Source organism: Cyprinodon variegatus, unplaced genomic scaffold, assembly GCF_000732505.1.
Source record: "Cyprinodon variegatus isolate N-32 unplaced genomic scaffold, C_variegatus-1.0 Scaffold415, whole genome shotgun sequence".
NCBI lineage: Eukaryota > Metazoa > Chordata > Actinopteri > Cyprinodontiformes > Cyprinodontidae > Cyprinodon > Cyprinodon variegatus.
In genome coordinates this window covers 333,185-340,003 of record NW_015150868.1, presented here as the reverse complement: position 1 = coordinate 340,003, position 6,819 = coordinate 333,185, and positions in this window count along the sequence as shown.

The window sequence follows — 6,819 nt, the reverse complement described above, 5'->3', positions numbered from 1 at the left end:
TAAAGGAAATTAAAGGAAAAATATATATAACATTTTTTTACTTTATTTTTTTAACCAATCGTAGTGGGTGTAATAGTTCTGACAGGAAGCCAAAACATCAACACCTTTTTACATGTGCATCTCACGGCTGAAGTGAATGCAAACCCATTAGATAAAAAATATATTAAGAAATAATATTTAAGAGTATGTTTTACACTATTAAATAATTATTCACACTTAACAAAAATTGGGTAATGATGAAATTAGCAGATTAACTCAGAGTGTGTAAGTTAAAAAGGAAATATTCACTTCTAATAGAAAAAAGTACAAAGAAGCCATTTGAGTGTGTGTGTGTGTGTGTTCTTGTATTTAACACACTGTGAGGTACGTTTTCTGGAAAATATCACGTTGTGGGGACCAACTGCTCTTTGTGGGGCCCAATACATGGAGCCCCTTAAAGAGATTTGCTGTTTTAGGGTCAGGGGTCACATTTAGGACTAAGGTGTGAATTGAGTTTAGGTTGGGGTTAGTTATGCATTGGTAATGGTTAGGTTTAGGGTAAAGGCCAGAGGTATAGGTTAGAAATGAATGGAAATGGCCCACAAATATAGCGAGGCAAGTGTGTGTGTGAAAGAAGGAGAAGATAAGGCAAACGTCATTTTGTTGTTGTTTTTTTTCCCCAGTCATTTTTAACCCCTTCTCTGCTCTAACCCTGACATTAACCTATAGTAAATACCTAAACTAAAACTAAACTCAGCTCACACCCTGGTCCAAAAACCAACCACTGACTAAAAATAAGAGAGGCCCAGAAAAATGTCCCCATTTTGTTACAAATGCGCCCCTGTTTGATGGTGAAATCTGCAATCTGGTCCTCATTTTAATGCTGAAACTGTAGAAAACACACACACACACACACACACACACACACACACACACACACACACATACAAGAGGTCAGCTTCCATCATTAAAACACGCAGACAAATAAATCTGATGTTAACATATTTGCACGTTCTTCAAAAATCAAAATGTCTTTGGTGTGTTGACAGTACACGAATGCACCAATTGCAGAGGCAGTTCTATACAGGGGCCAAAGGGGCCTGTGCCCCTGTAGAAGTAGTCCCGGCCCCTTTTATGGCCCCTGTACTGAAAACACACATAGCAAAATTGTTGCAATTAGCAGATGCAATTATAAATAAATAAAAATAAAAAATACTTTTCAGATGTGTTTTTGCATTGTAAATCAATTTCTAATAATGACAGAAGAGACTTTTACTGATTAGTACCTGGGACTAATTTAATATTATATTTTGCCTGGACAATTTACTGTCCTTACTAGGAATAATTATTTAGAAATTGCGAGCTTTAGCTTCATCTGCTGATCATATTTTATGCCTTAGATCAAAACCTGGGGTAATACAACCTTTATGGGTCATTTATAGCACTAAACACTCTTGTTCGAGTTTTTTTGTGTGTTATTCTTTTGTTCTATGCCCTCCATTCTGCCCCCTGGTAAATTTCATCTAGAACCACCAGAACTTATAAATGTGGCACTCTGTGTTGTTCTTATATTTCAGTGGGAGCCGCCGGGTCTCACTGTCCTGCTTTGGATCGGATCTGAATGTGCAGCTTCCTTTCAACTCATGTGTTTGGATGTGGAAGTTAATGGCGCCTGCTGTTAGCCTGCAAGAGAGGGAGACAAAAAGAGGTCAAGAGGAGAACACACATGCGCGCGCGCGCACCCTGGTAGGTTACCAAACCTACCGAAGCTGAGGGAAGGAGGAAGCAAAGGGAGGATGCTTCTCCTTGTCTTCAGCTGCAGTTATATAGCTCACTCTTTCCTCTCTTGTCACGCATTCATATTTGGCTCCATTTGCTGAACATCCGCGGCTTCCAGTCCTGCAGGGCTCTCTTTATTCCTCTAATCCCTCTCACTGACTGTCCTGTGCGTCTGTGCCAACCGGTATGTGCTGCAAAGCGCAGCGGAAAACAGAAACTTTCCTCTGCTTCTTTTTATCTTCGATGCTTTTCGTCTCCCTCCTTTATTCCTCACGGCGTGTTTGTTTTACAGCCATTTAGTTCTTAACCTTCAGAAATTTATACGCTATAAACTTTTATTGCCGTCATATTCTTTTATTGCGCCTGACTGCGAACGGAATCCCATCTCTCCCTCTTTCCTCTTGCCTTCTTCTGCTTCTCCGTCTTTGCTCTTTTTACGACAGCCGTGCAGTAGGTTCTCCTCCAGAGGCTCCGCGCCGGGATCCCGCTTCCCTCTCCACGCTACACCCCGCATTCTAACCGTGGGCTGTGAGACACGCAGAGCGTGCATCTTGCGTCTGTCGTGCTGCTGATTCTCTGGGTGGAATCGTTATAGGGAGTGTGCAAAACAGCTGGGCTGGGAATAAGAAGAGGATAAGAAGAAGAGAAAGCTGCCAAACATTAATAGACCCGGGGTGGGGGGTAGATCTTTAAAAATATTTCTTCTTATCATTTAATCAAATCCGAATCAGCTTTAAGAAAAAAAATAAAAAATAAATAAACAGCCTCGCCCTGATAGCCGTCATGGCGTCCTCCCGACTGCTTGAAACAGAATCCATGTGCACAAATGGTTTAACTAGAGAAAAAAATGCTGCTTTAGTTATTTATGTTTATCTTTTTCTTTATTTATTCGTTTTTTAGATCAACACAATTTCCTGTTAAACAATAAAAGCTGTGAACGATAGAAAGAGAAATTAACGCATGTTTAAAGTTGAAATGAATTATTTCTAAATGCATTTCTTATTTCCATGCAGGCTTCAGAGCTGCTACCTACATTAGACCTTCCGTCACAATATAAAAGATGAATTTACAATTAAATTGTGAACCAAATTTAGGAAAAAGAGGAAGGGGATGCATTATTATTATTTTATTTTATTAGTATTTTTACTTGTATTATTATGATTGTCGTTGTTGTTAATACTAGTGTTACTAATTAAGGTTACATCCTTTAAAATAAAGCTCGTCACGCTGCCGGCTCAAGCCAGCAGCGTGTTTCTCTCTGCTTTGCATTTCATTCATTAGATCGTTCTGTTGCAGCAGCAGCCATTAAGGTCCTGATCAAATCACGCAAAGACGCTTTAATTCAGGAAGCTAAACAAGTTTCCTTTTTATAATAAAAATAGCTTATGGCACTTTATGTGGATTTAAGGGGGATCAATTTATGGGAAGTTTAAATAAAGAAATGGTTTGTTGTTATAACTATTATACAGCTACAGTCAATTTCCTCTGGAACCTTGCATATATTTTTTTATCCTTTATTTTTTCTGTCGGGATTAGAGAGTTTCTGCAGCTGAGCTCACTGAGGGCTGCTTAATGACAAACAGCGACAGATTTAAAGAAATAGTAAATTAATTTTGACTTTGGATCAGTTAATAAATGTGACTTTTGTTTGCATCGTGGGGAACATTTAGTTTCAATTAAGGTGTTTTAGTTAAAAATGTTTTTTTTTGTTCTTTTGTTTTTTCTTTCTCTTTTTTTGTATTTAGTAAAAGTCTACATTGATTTAAAATGTCATCCAGATCTGAACAGTAGGTCCTGTTGCCTCAGCAGCTTTCAATAATTCAACAACAACAGAAGACAGACATGGTTAAACTTTAATCAGATATTTTAAAACTGTTGCAACTGATAAATAGAATGCTTTAATAGTGGACTTATTTTATTAAATAAATAATTTCATCATCACTATCAGTAACTTTTAAAGTTTGGTTCCAACCTGCACTGAAATGAGAATTTCATCAATTACTGGAACCATTTATTTATTTATTTATTTATTTATTTATTTATTTATTTATTTATTTATACTTTTTAAAATATAAACGTTGTAGTGATCAATACCCATTGATTGAAAAACAAAACAATAAATATGTTTTTTTTCTAAGAATTTTGTTTTTGTTTTATTGTTTTTGTTTTCGTCTTTTTTCCTGTTTCGATTATTAACATGACTCCATTTTACAACAAACGTCATCTAAAAATCTTTTACAGAAAAAAATTCACTCAAATCATCCAGTATGTTAATCATTCGCTATTTTAATTACACTTCAATAAAAGTAGATCAAGATAACAATTTTTTTTTTCTTAAAATAAGTGCATTTTCTCTTGAATTGAGGACTTAACTGAGAAACTTTTCCAACTGAACAAGGATTTACATTTAAAATAAGAAAAAACTATTGTAATGTCTTATTTCAAGTGCATATTATCTAATTATCTTATTTCAAGAGTAAAAAATCTCATTCCATTTTACAAATCATCTTATTTACCTATACTCAAATTAAGGTTAAATACACTCATTTAAATGTTTTTTTTTTATTATTATTTCTAGATCGTTTATGCAATGTATCTCAATCCACGTACAAAATTTTCCTTTAAAATATTTTTGATGCATCAGACCAGCTCTGGTAAACTGGGAAGATAAATCAGTTTGGTTGAGAATTTTACTAATTCAAATCCACTCCTTCCACTTCAGCACGTATGAAACATTTCAAATTAGAAACAGTCATTAAGAGAAGAACCAAAAAGAAATATCTTGAATGGACTTTTCTGAACCTCCACTTCCTCTGGATGTTTTCTCCTGAAAATGGGAGAAGAAACAAAGCAGAAACCAAAAACTACACGACTGCCTTTGATTAGATAAGATGGAGAAGATCTAACGTGATGCCTGAAACAAGAACACCACAGATACCATCTAATATATTTCTAATTTAGAAAAGGTTACTTTTTGATAGCATGAATCTGGACATACAGAAACATGGAGCTATTGTAGATTAAATGATTGCCTATTTCACAAATAAAATATTACCAAAAAGAAATATGTTGGTCCAACAAGTCCAACTTATTTTACACTTGGGTTTAGAATCTAGATCACACTAAAAAGCTTCTTCCTCCCTTCGGTCTGGGTTTTCACACAAAGCTACGTGTGTAATTTAAAGCAGGTAAAAGTAGACTAAGATTTAGTGGCTTCTGCTTTAGGAGGAGGAAGGAAGACTGAATTTGTAGCTTCCAGACCAGACCGTCCACGTGCGCACACGCTCTCCTCTTGCTACATGTGGTGGGAACCATGTGTTTGTGTTCACTCTCATCCACTTTCATTGATTTTCAGTTATTTTTAACCTTTTCTAAACTCTAACCCTGATAATAACCCTAAACCTAACCATTAACAGTGCATCCATAACCTGAACTTAATTCAAACCTCAGTCCTAATCAGAAAAACTGTAGTATCTGGGAAAAAAAAGTCAACATCTCATTAGGGACTGACCAATTCCAACACATCCATTTTTATGTTTCTATAGCTTCCAAAGATCTGATTTAGCCGCCCTTTAGAAGCTGCCCTGAGGATCACCCTATTTAAATCCTGCAAACTGCAACAGTTCCTCAGACTGTTTAAGCTCATCTCTTTGCATCTCAATCAGATCCAGGTCTGGACTTAAACTAAGTCGCTGAATCAAAGACCTTCTTTTTTTAGCTTTTTGGGGAAATTGGGATTTTTTAACGGAGAGCATAGTTCATGGTTCCATGAATCAGTAGGTTGCATGAATCACAAAGCAGAATAACAACCTAAACCGTCTCAAAATCGCGTGTTTATGTTTAGTTTAAACTTAACTTAACATCATGCACACCTTCTGAAAACATCTTCCTTTGTTTAGGCAGTACTCAGCCTGTTTTTAAAAATCATATGAGGTCTTTAAAATGTTTTTCATGTTAAATACATGGCGACCTGTATTTGTTTTGGTTCCGACATTGAAAATCTGCAACAGTTCAAACACTGCAAAATATTTAAATCTACATAAGTCTTTTTTTCTTACAATAAGTATATGTTTTCTTGAATTGTGGAGAAAAGTTAGACATTTTTCCAATGGAACAAGACAATTTACATTTAATATAAGAAAAAAAACAATTGCTTTATCTTATTTCAAGTGCATATTATCTAATGATCTTTTTTAAGAGTGAAAATAATACTTTTATTGGCAAAGTAACTGTAAATTAGATAACAAATTAAAGGTAAATATGCTTAATTTAAGAAATGTTTTCTTGTTTCCAGATAATTTTGTCTTGAAATAAGTGTATTCACTCTTCTTTTTAACTTGTAGGAATGATCTGCCAGAGTCATCAACATTTATGTTCCTAAAACGAGCCCTTGGAATAATTTTGGATGACCACGCCGTAAATGATCGGCACTTTTCTCTGTTTTTGAGCGGCTCCAGCTACGTTTCTCTGGTCCCAGAGGGTTTTTTTCAAACGGCTGTTATACTGATGAATGTCAACGACTTTGTTTCTCATCTGTTCTCAGATGTGTTTGCGCTGAGCCATGAAATTTTATCCTGCTAAAGTAGGAAAAAAATGTCAGACCAATTCAGTTTCATTCGTTTTCCATGCAAAAAACGGGTTAACTAATTCATCCGTTTTTCTTTCTTATATCAGCTTTGCTTTAAAAGGCAGATTTGGAACACATACGCAAACACACACCCCTGCGAACTTACTTTGACCTATTAGGAAAAGGAAGTAAGCCAGAGAACTGGATGAGCCAGCATGTGTTTAAAATATGTGTCTCTTTAAGAGACTGAAGCTTAAAGGAAGAGAGTGGCTGTTTGGCTGCGACACCAAAAGACCATCATAAACCAATAAACACCCCCTCACCCAGAGTTGGGGGAGAGGGCATGCAGCTTTTGTCTCTCCATGGGAGAGCAGGCTGTGGATGGAGGGCTGGGGAGCAGGGCCTTATGAATTTCATGAATCTTTAACCCTGCAGGCTACTTCAGGAAACTGTATCATATTTCATGGGCTGCAGTTCCGGAAATCACAACAACG